At 45.8% G+C, this 12,084-nt stretch overlaps 1 protein-coding gene across 11 annotated transcripts in view; it reads right to left on the bottom strand.

Annotated features, from left to right (window-relative positions):
* The window catches only part of LOC109874334 (protein MTSS 2-like), an 84,598-nt gene that overhangs the window by 21,516 nt on the left and 50,998 nt on the right, over positions 1-12,084 (bottom strand). The gene's annotated exons all lie outside the window — the stretch shown is intronic.

Below are 12,084 nucleotides of genomic sequence, written 5' to 3'. Positions count from 1 at the left end.
GAGACACATCTGGAGTTCGAGTATCTAAAGCACACAGTCTCTTAGCCTGATAACCTCTTACATCAAGGTTTAATCTTAGAGGTATGACCCTGTCATGATCAGAATGGGAGAAAGACAAAGACAGACAGGGTATTAGGGGTTTAACAGGGAGGATCAACAGGGGGCGATATAGAGGATTTACAACCAGCCTCCTTCTCCTGAGCCCAGCTACTTTCCACTTTCCTGAATCCAGATTGCTGGACACGACACAAGGGGCTTATACACCACCCTATCCACACCCCTCTCTCTCTCTACCTGGGGGTGGCTCGGACTACACCCCTAACCCTACCCGTGCCCGAGTGGGAGGATCAGGAAGAGGTATTACCCCAACTACATCTGATTACTCCTGTTGGACAAGCAGACCCTTCCACCTCAGATAAGTGCAGAGAAAGCCAGCTCCTTCACCTGAACCTAATATTGTCATATTACTACTTCCTGTCTCCCAGTGGCTCATTGACACCGTGTGTGAGTGTGACCTGAGCTGAGAGACAGGAGGATCCAATTCGAGCATCCATCCCCCTGGCCCCGGGTCCACCCCAACCCCACCGTTACAGCCATCAACCTGACACATTTCATAATGAGAGATCTGGGGCTCCTTTGACCTTGGCCTAATCTTGGTGAAATCATACCTATAGGACTGGTGGGAGAGACGGGCTCCTAGTATATAAATGTATACACATTGATTACACACAGAGAGTGTTGAATGAGAAGGGGGGGGGGGGGAGTACTTGTTCATTTGTGACAGTCAGCCTTCTGTATTGCTGGCCCATCCTTCACTTGGATGCCTACAGTCAAATCATTGACTACTGCACAGTAACACAGAGAAAGAGACAGAGACAGAGAGACAGAGAGACAGAGACAGAGAGAGAGAGAGAGAGAGAGAGAGAGACTAAAAGGCCAGTCTCTGTGAAAACACACTGTTAAGATACAGAGAAGCTGTATTCATAATTACCCAGCAACCATTCATTAATCCAGCCCAGGGCAACACTCCCTACCCCCCACCTACCCTCTACCCTCCCCCCACACACCCCAACACACAGCACGCACACACACATACGGAATGAGAGGGGGCGTTTTCTAACCTCACTTTGAAATAGTGTCTAATGTCATGCCAATAAAGTACCTTGAAATTAAAAATTGAGAGAGTGCAGGAGAGAGAGAAAGAGTCTGGGGGAGAGAGAAAGAGAGTGCAGGAGAGAGAGAAAGAGTCTGGGGGAGAGAGAAAGAGAGTGCAGGAGAGAGAGAAAGAGTCTGGGGGAGAGAGAAAGAGAGTGCAGGAGAGAGAGAAAGAGTCTGGGGGAGAGAGAAAGAGTCTGGGGGAGAGAGAAAGAGAGTGCAGGAGAGAGAGAAAGAGTCTGGGGGAGAGAGAAAGAGAGTGCAGGAGAGAGAGAAAGAGTCTGGGGGAGAGAGAAAGAGTCTGGGGGAGAGAGAAAGAGTCTGGGGGAGAGAGAAAGAGAGTGCAGGAGAGAGAGAAAGAGGCTGGGGGAGAGAGAAAGAGAGTGCAGGAGAGAGAGAAAGAGACTGGGGGAGAGAGAAAGAGAGTGCAGGAGAGAGAGAAAGAGTCTGGGGGAGAGAGAAAGAGAGTGCAGGAGAGAGAGAAAGAGACTGGGGGAGAGAGAAAGAGTGCAGGAGAGAGAGAAAGAGACTGGGGGAGAGAGAAAGAGAGTGCAGGAGAGAGAGAAAGAGACTGGGGGAGAGAGAAAGAGTGCAGGAGAGAGAGAAAGAGTCTGGGGGAGAGAGAAAGAGTCTGAGGGAGAGAGAAAGAGAGTGCAGGAGAGAGAGAAAGAGACTGGGGGAGAGAGAAAGAGAGTGCAGGAGAGAGAGAAAGAGACTGGGGGAGAGAGAAAGAGAGTGCAGGAGAGAGAGAAAGAGAGTGCAGGAGAGAGAGAAAGAGACTGGGGGAGAGAGAAAGAGAGTGCAGGAGAGAGAGAAAGAGACTGGGGGAGAGAGAAAGAGAGTGCAGGAGAGAGAGAAAGAGACTGGGGGAGAGAGAAAGAGAGTGCAGGAGAGAGAGAAAGAGACTGGGGGAGAGAGATGCATACATAGTGGCAAAAAGAGAGAGGGGAGCAAGTGAGATGCAGTGAAAGAGGGAGAGAAAGGGAGAGAGAAAGAAAGAGAGACAGGGAAAGTGAGAGAAAGATAGAGAGAGAGAGAGAGAGGCAGTGCTGAGAGGGATCTCCTCACACATTCTAATGAGCTGACTGCTGGGGAGAGAGTGTAACTGTGTGTGTGTGTGTGTGTGTGTGTGTGTGTGTGTGTGTGTGTGTGTGTGTGTGTGTGTGTGTGTGTGTGTGTGTGTGTGTGTGTGTGTGTGTGTGTGTGTGTGTGTGTGTGTGTGTGTGTGTGTGTTCGCTCCTTTTAATATATTCCCTTCCTGTTTTATATTCTTATTAACTTCCTCTCTCTCTCTCGTAACAACATCCGCAAGAGATCAACAACAAGATGAGGAGGGAGAAAAAACTCCAGGCTCACATCTGGGCAACAAATTAGGCCAGCGTATGTCTAGCTATGTGTGTAGCTATTTGTGTGTGCATCTATGTCTGTGCATGCTTGTCTTAGAAGGGTGAAGAACGGGAGTAAAATTAAGCAAGTTTAATCCCCCCCAGCACACACTGTATTTGTAAAGTATGGGCAGCCTGTAGCTCAGTCACTATACCCTGTTCAGCTATAGGTCATCCCCTCATAGAGAGACAGCCAGTGACCTAATCCTGAAAGGAGCTCCTCCTCTGTGTAGTCTGCTGTCGTCCCCATCTGCTCCTGCCCCAGCACAGGACAGCACAGCACAGCACAGCCAGTCTGTGTTTACTGTTAGCCTCCCTGCCTGTAACCCTCCTCCCTGCAACACTCCCCTCCCACAAGGAACCCACGGGAAGCCAGCACATATTGATTTTTCCCATGACATTTAGTCACCAACACCATGGTGAGGGAACAGGTTGATAGAGAGAAATGGGGAGGGAGAGAAAGAGAGAGCAAGAAGCGGGTGCATTGGGTGGATGTGAGAGGGAGTGGGAGAAAGAGGGAGGCACAGGTAAAGGGAAAGAGCGATAGAGCGGGGTGACAGAGAAGGTAACACGGAGAATGACAGACAGGAATGGAGTGATCAGTCATTAGTGTTCCCTCCATCTCTTGCTCCCTACTCGATTTCCTCAGCCACACACCCTGTCAGGCTGCAGGCACCTTTAGGGTGCTAATACAATTTAGCCTGTTCCCTCACCATACCCAATAAGGCTATCTAACAGTAGAAGTAGAGGATGTGACTTCTTTTCTTTTTTCCTGATTTATCAAAGAGGGAAAGTCGGGGTCATGACAGCCTTGAGTATTTCCTTGCAGATAAGATAGAATAAGCCAAGTCTCCACCGAGAGGAAGTGGAGTGGCAGCTGTTCAAACACACACAGTGGTGCTAACAGCTAACATCCACACGCCCCTGTAGACTCTGACCTGTGGAATCAACACTCAGGCCTAAACAAACAGCAATAGGACTCAACAGGAGTCAATACTACACAGACATCCACACATCAGGCCTCCAGCCACGTGTTCTCCGTAGCAGTAGGAAAGTGTGTGAATGTGAAATCGCAGTTGCTAATCGTACATCCTGATTCCTGACCCGGTCTTTTCATCTGTTCTGTGGGACAGCTGCTAGTGGTTTCCAAGATCTCCTCAAGTGTATTTCCTGGAGATAAGGCGTGTGAGCCGACCGCGGAAGCAGACAACCAACCCAGCCACTGTTGCTAGTCTCTGCCCAACCCACTGCCCCAATACACAGACAGCCCCCCACATTCACAGCTTCCTGTAAAATACTGCAGTATGCAACCACTCCAAACATACCACACACACAACACACACACCATCTGATATAATACACCACCGCCAGTCCAAAACACTCACTAATGCAGACAATTCTCAGGCCTCATAAACACTGTAACTTGTCCCCAATGGTAGGTGAAGCACAGAGCAACACAGCACAAGACGTGTTCAGTTAACACATGGGGGAGAGGAGGCCAAGCCGGTCTGCACTGCATATTTATGGAGCTTTATTAATGCCCTGATGAAGTCACTGGGTGCAGAGCAGTAGATCAAAACAGACACGGACAGGGCTGAGTGGCGGCGTGGAGAAGGATTCATGAATTGAGCAGGTCCATATCCCACTGCCATAAAGCATGCAACCTACTAAGTTTCTACTGCATCTATTTCACATGCAAACCTTAACATGCACCCAAAAGACTCAAAGATCGAAAGTAGCGTGTGTGTGCGTGCATGCGTGGTGTGTGTGTGTGTGTGTGGACAGTAAAGGTGTCATTAATACAGCCCCTGCTGTGGGCGCCCCACCCTCCTCCGCCCTCCTCTTCTCTCTCCTGAAGGGAAAAGGAGGGGACGCCCCAACCTCCTCCCCCCTCCTCTTCTCGCTCCTGAAGGGGAAGGAGGGGACGCCCCACCCTCCTCCTCTTCTCTCTCCAGAAGGGGAAAGGAGGGGACGCCCCATGTGATATTCCTCTATTTACTCTACTCCCTCGCTCTGCCTTTCTGCCATTCTTCCACTCTGGGACAAGGGAGGGGTCACTGACCTGCCTGGGAGGCTGCATTACTATCTGAGCAGCTAACCGATCGCTGCAGCTGTACATAGTCCATCGGTAAATAGCCCACCCAATTTACCTACCTCATCCCCATACTGTTTTTATTTATTTACTTTTCTGCTCTTTTGCACACCAGTATCTCTACCTGCACATGACCATCTGATCATTTATCACTCCAGTGTTAATCTGCAAAATTTTTATTATTCGCCTACCTCCTCATGCCTTTTGCACACAATGTATATAGACTCTTTTTTTCGACTGTGTTATTGACTTGTTTATTGTTTACTCCATGTGTAACTCTGTGTTGTTGTCTGTTCACACTGCTATGCTTTATCTTGGCCAGGTCGCAGTTGTAAATGAGGACTTGTTCTCAACTGGCCTACCTGGTTAAATAAAGGTGAAATAAAAAAATTAAAAAATACAATTATAGGTGGTGCCAGTTTTGTCTGAGTGTGCCCACGAGTAAAACGCCCAGACACACTGGCGGGTTAGCTATACACACTATCCTGTCCGCTGTGTGAAATGTTCCTACTCATCAGTCTTTGAGAGACGGTGAGAAAACAAAAGAAAAACTGTAGAGACCCTCGTTTTCATTTCGTCTGCACTGTTGATGAACTTTAGGAAATAACCTAAGTGGATAAACTCTGCCAGTTGCCCGGCAAGATCCTAATACTGTTCACTAGCTTAAAGCCCAATTAGGCCTTTCTGGCAGGTGGGTTCAGTGTGAGGACGGCAATGCAGATAGGAGTGTGTGGTTGATGCACAAGAACAGTGTTTTTCCCATTCCTCTCACTGGAGAGACAGTCAGAAAAAAGTAGAGCCTTGAATAAAACCCACAGAACCCTCGTTCCCTGCCTTCGTTCCCTTTCCAAATCAATCACCACCCTCTCAAACTGACGGTGCTGCTGGTTGCCATGACAGCACAGACCTGGCTCTCCACCGTGACTGCGGTGGGTCTGTCTGTTGCTGAGGTCACACCGGCAGAAAATTATTTTTGACTTCCGCGTCTCTCTACCTAATATAATAGTACCTATCTAACACGAGACACTCTAAAGAGTGTACTGTTTGAGGATAAGCCTACATTCACATCCGTATCAGTTTGGCAAAGGATTATTAGACTGTTGCTTTAACAGTGCTGGATTGTTTATATCACGGGGTGTCTCTCTTTCACCTCTTCCTCCCCCTCCCTTCCTCTATTTCCTCGGTCACAAACATCATCCAGCCATTTTCTGCTCTGTCACAAGGTGGCCCGGCTGTGGTTTCACATGCTATCCCATGACTCTTTATGGGGCTCCTGGAAATGAAGAGCTGTCAATGAGGCTTTCAGCGCAGCATTAGGCCCACAGCTAATATTGAACTCGGGCATACCTCCGCCGCAGTACTCCTTCATCGTACTCTTCACATGCAAGTCACAACACTCAGAGCATCTGACCGGAATATAGCTTCAAGCGTTCCATTTGGGAAAAGGGTCACTGGGACTGTGCCGTGAAGAAAACCACCTCTAGGACAAATGATAGCACACACTTACTGAACATTATAGTGCCTGAGCAGAAACTTAAAGTGGAACTGACAGCATTTTAGCAACATCAACTCTTATTCAAATCTGTTCATACACGGTGCATTCAGAAAGTATTCAGACCCCTTCACTTTTTAGATTTGTTTTTGCAAATGTACTAAAAACAGAAATAAAAGGAAATATCTAATTTACATAATTATTCGGACCCTTTACTCAGTACTGTGTCGAAGCACTTTTGGCAGCGATCACAGCCTCGAGACTTCTTGGATAGGGACACTACAAGCTTGGCACACCTGTATTTGTAGAGTTTCTCCCATTTTTCTCTGCGGATCCTCTCAAGCTCTGTCAGGTTGGACGGGGATCGTCGCTGCACAGCTATTTTCCGGTCTCTCCAGAAATGCTCGATCAGTGTTCAATGCCACTCAAGGACATTCCGAGACTTGTCCCGAAGCCACTCCTACATTGTCTGGGCTATGTGTTTAGGGTCATTGTCCTATATGAAGGGGATTCTTCGGCCCAGTCTGAGGTCCTGGGCGCTCTGGAGCAGGGTTTCATCAAGGATATTCAGTTTTTTCTGTACTTTGCTCCGCTCATCTTTGCCTCAATCCCGACTAGTCTCCCGGTCCCTCTCGCTGAAAGACATCCCCACAGCATGATGCTGCCACCACCATGCTTCATCGTAGGGATGGTGCCAGGTTTCCTCCAGACTTGACGCTTGACATTCAGGCCAAAGAGTTCAATCTTGTTTTCATTAGACCAGAGAATCTTGTTTCTTATGGTCTGAGAGCCTGTTAGGTCCCTTTTGGAAAATTCCAAGCTGGCTGTCATGTGCCTTTTACTGAGGTGAGGCATCCGTCTGGCCACTCTACCATAAAGGCCTGATTGGTGGAGTGCTGCAGAGATGGTTGTCCTTCTGGAAAGTTCTCCCATCTCATAAAGGCCTGATTGGTGGAGTGCTGCAGAGACGGTTGTCCTTCTGGAAAGTTCTCCCATCTCCACAGGGGAACTCTGGAGCGTGAGTGACCATTGGGTTCTTGGTCACCTCTGTGACCAAGGCTCTTCTCCCCCGATTTCTCAGTTTGGTAGGCTCTAGGAAGAGTCTTGGTGGTTCCAAACTTCTTCTATTTGGATGAAAATGAAAAATGAAAAATAAAGTGTCATTCTTCCTGGGGTCGTACAGTGCGTTCGGAAAGTGTTCAGACCACTTTACTTTTCCACATTTTGTTACGTTACAGCCTTATTCTAAAATGGATTAAATAATTTGTTTTCCTCATCAATCTACACACAATACACCATAATTACAAAGCGAAAACAGGTATTTAGAATTTTTTGCAAATGTATTAAAAATAAAATTGTGCATAAATATTCAGACCTTTTGCTTTGAGACTTGAAATTGAGCTCAGGTGCATTCTGTTTCCATTGATCATCCTGGAGATGTTTCTACAACTTGATTGGAGTCCATCTGTGGTAAATTCAATTGATTGGACATGATTTGGAAAGGCACACACCTGTCTATATAAGGTCCCATAGTTGACAGGGCATGTCAGAGCAAAAACCAAGTCATGAGGTTGAAGTAATTGTCTGTAGAGCTCTGAGACAGGATTGTGTCGAGGCAACGATCTAGGGAAGAGGAGCAATAAATGTCTGCATCATTTAAGGTGCCCAAGAACACAATGGCCTCCATATGATGAAACACTTATTTTCCACCATAATTTACAAATACATTCATTAAAAATCCTACAATGTGATTTTCTGGATTTTTTTCCTTCTCATTTTGTCTGTCATAGTTGAAGTGTACCTATGATTAAAATTACAGGCCTCTCTCATCTTTTTAAGTGGGAGAACTTGCACAATTGGTGGCTGACTAAATACTTTTTTGCCCCACTGTATCTCCACAGTAAAATGAGTACTATATCTACATAACCTGAAAGGCCGCTCAGCAAGGAAGAAGCCACTGCTCCAAAACTGCCATAAAAAAGCCCGACTTCGGTTTGTAACTGCACATGTGGACAAAGATCGTACTTTTTGGAGAAATGGACTCTGGTCTGATGAAACAAAAATATAACTGTTGGGCCATAATGACCATAGTTATGTTTGGAGGAAAAAGGTTGGAGGCTTGCAAGCAGAAGAACACCATCCCAACCGTGAAGCACGGGGGTGGCAGCATCATGTTGTGAGGGTCCTTTGCTGCAGGAGGGACTGGTGCACTTCACAAAATAGATGGCATCATGAGGTAGGACAATTATGTGGATATATTGAAGCAACATCTCAAGACATCAGTCAGGAAGTTAAAGCTTGGTCGCAAATGGGTCTTCCAAATGGACAATGACCCCAAGCATACTTCCAAAGTTGTGGCAAAGGACAACAAAAGTCAAGGTATTGGAGTGGCCATCACAAAGCCCTGACCTCAATCCTATAGAAAATTTGTGGGCAGAACTGAAAAAGCGTGTACAAGCGTGTACAAGCAAGGAGGCCTACAAACCTGACTCAGTTACACCAGGTGGAATGGGCCAAAATTCACCCAACCTATTGTCGGAAGCTTGTGGTAGGCTATCTGAAACGTTTGACCCAAGTTAAACAATTTAAAGGCAATGCTACCAATTAAGTGAATGTAAACTTCTGACCCACTGGAAATGTGATTAAATAAATCAAACTGAAATAAATCATTCTCTCTACTATTATTCTGACATTCCACATTCTTAAAATAAAGTGGTGATCCTAACTGACCTAAGACAGGGAATTCTTACTCGGATTAAATGTCAGGAATTGTGAAAAACTGAGTTTAAATGTATTTGGCTAAGGTGTATGTAAACTTCCGACTTCAACTGTATTCTAAGACATTTGTGACAATTCTATAGCAATTAAGAGTGGGAAAGCGGGCGTGCATTTGGACAGTTAATAGACACTGCAGCAAATAAAACCTAATAAAAACATCTGTCTCGTCCAGGACCAAAGTCTACGTAAACCGGTGATCCATCATAGAGGTCGACCGATTAATCGGAATGGCCGATTAGGGCTGATTAGGGCTGATTTCAAGTTTTTATAACAATCAGTAATCGGCATTCTTGGACACTGATTATGGCCATTTACATTGGAATCCACGAGGAGACTGCGTGGCAGGCTGATTACCTTTTATGTGAGTGCAGCAAGAGCCAAGGTATGTTGCTAGCTAGCATTAAATGTATCTTATAAAAAACAATCAATCTTAACATAATCACTAGTTAACTACACGTGGTTGATGATATTACTAGTTTATCTAGCTTGTCCTGCGTTGCATATAATCAATGCGGTACCTGTTAATTTATCATTGAATCACAGCCTACTTTGCCAAACTGGTGATGATTTAACAAGCGCATTTGCGAAAAAAGCACTGTCGTTGCACCAATGTGTTGTCACACCCTGACCTGAAAAATCGAATTCGGTCGACCTCTAATCCATAGCCAATCAGAGCTACCGTAGGCCTATATGCAAACATCCATTTGCCACAAGGGCCTGCCATCATTCACTTTGAACTGGTTTGTGTGTTTACAGGTAGTTGCAACAGTGTGATGTTAGATATCTAGAACGCATTCGGCAAAAGCCAAAATACACTTGATTGTATTTCCCCACATATGTAGATAAATACCACAGGAGTCCTCTTACATTTGGGAACTTTACAGTCCTATTGATCAAACAACCATAAAAGGGTAGGCTCTTTCCCTGTATGCATATCAATCACAACGAGATCAACAACTAATGATAGCCAGAGCAAACCTTTTTCAGCAAGTTGACCGTCAAAATTGCACTGGTAAACGATGGGGAATAGCCTGCTTTGTCCTTCTGCAGCTTCCCTACCAATGTTTGCTTATCCCAACCAAGCCCCAAGCTAACTGACTAAAGTTGGCTAGCTTTTAGCTACTTCCAGATACAAATGAGAGAACTCCTCACTAACCATTTTACTCTGCCTAGCAGAGCTTATTAGGTCGTTATCATGTTATATAGCGAGTTCATGATTAACTATTCTTTTTTTTGCCTACGTATACTGACACCGGTCATATCCAACGGGTGTTGCGCATTTGTAAATTCTACACTTAGAAAAGAGTGCTCTAAAAATCGAAGTAGATAGCTAGCCAGAGTGAATTTATGAACACAAGAGACGTACTAAATGTATAACAGTAGTTTAGCATAGCTAGCTAGCTAACAAGGTGATTCACAACTCTTGCTAGCTAACCAAATGACACCTGCATCTCTAGTTGTGTAGGGACCGAAAAATGATACGAGGGGAAAAAGTCAGTCACCCACTCCTCCATCGACGTCCTCCTAGCAGCTAGCTAGCTATCTAGCTAACGTTAGGCTCTGTGTTTTTAGATTGCTACATAAATAGATATGACTGACTTGTGATCATTGCCCTTGCTAGTTTGATTGTATTGACATTCCCAGCCTTAGTCCATTTTTGTCCAAAATATTGAGTCATTGAAACTGAAACAGTCAATCCTGAAAGGAGGCAGCAAACTATGTACCAGGCCAGCTGTGATTTTCAACCTGATATTTTTTGTATTTCCAAGAAATGGATTAATCATGCATTGAACTGCATCCATCTATTCAGCCAACAATGCCTTAGTGTACATCATGGAATGCTGAGTCAAATAGAACCTCTTTTTAAAACCTCTTATGAAGTTGGTTTTGTAGCATAAACTGGGAATTAAATATTCTTGACTGGTATTATGATTGTCTGTTTGTATTTATATTTGCAAAGTAGTTCAAATGCTGTCAGTTCCACTTTCAATCCCTGGATATGATGCACAGTCTTATTTCAGGCTCTACCTTTATCCCATCAAGGAGAAGTGTGCGTGACAGATCAGATCAGAGAAGATGGCCCAGCCTGTCATTGTGACTGATCCTTCCCTTGTGCCAGCCCTCCTCCCCTCGTTGGGCACACTAACCCAGTCAACGTCTGCACAGCTCTATAGGGACACACACACACACTGCTGCTGACAGTACACCCCAATAGGCCTTTCTGGTATGAGAGAGAGAGAGAGAGATGGAGAAAATAGGTCACACACACAAATACATACCAAGCGCACACACCAACATATAAACATACGTAACACACACTGACACACACAGACTGCATGAGCGCTCACTCACAGCACACTCTACTTAAGTGCTAATCACACAAGCACACATACAAGGATAGTAAAATCATACACACACACACCTGCACACCCATGCCGTGACTGCAGCATACTGTATCATAAACTCAACATTCATAATTTAGTGATTACCGCATGGGCAGAAAATAGCTCTTTAGCGCACACATCTGGGCCAGACTCACTGGTCCTAAGCATTTTCACCAAGCCCACCTCTCCCTCCACTGGGCTAAGACTTCACAGAGTAGGAAGGCTTTCACACATACAGTCATGGGAGAGTTATACACAGCCTATTTCCTCTCCCATATGGTCCTATCAATTCACACTAGGGCTGTCCAGGAGGGAGTGATGTGGTTTCAGGTGTTTATTTTGATATTTACAGGGTTGGTTGTCCAATGGTTATGGGGAGCAGGTAAAGAGGGTGAAATTGGAGAGAAGGAATGGCTGATTTCCCCAGAATGAGGGGCTAGTGCAGCGGGGTCGAAAGCGGTGTGCATGTCCCATCACCCCTGAACAAACCCCTTCACTGAGAGAGAGAGAGAGAGGATAGAAAGAGATCCTCTAGCAGGCCTGTTTACCACTAACACACCCAGCAAGGGCTGCTTTCTTTTCCCAGAGAATATCAATGAGCCTCTTTAGACTTTCTGCTCAGTAAAAATAGTCCACCATCACCACTTTCTCTCTCTCTCGCTCTCTTCCTCTCTCTCTGACTCACACGAGCATTCCCCTTTTCTCTGTGCCTCAGGCTTTGTGGCCTTCCTACCAGAGCATCTCCATGGCAACGGGGAGATGAAATCTGCAGAGGGATTCGTCAGCCCCTTTCCCTCG

Source organism: Oncorhynchus kisutch, linkage group LG3 (assembly GCF_002021735.2).
Source record: "Oncorhynchus kisutch isolate 150728-3 linkage group LG3, Okis_V2, whole genome shotgun sequence".
Classification (NCBI taxonomy): domain Eukaryota; kingdom Metazoa; phylum Chordata; class Actinopteri; order Salmoniformes; family Salmonidae; genus Oncorhynchus; species Oncorhynchus kisutch.
This window is presented reverse-complemented; position numbering and strand designations above follow the sequence as displayed.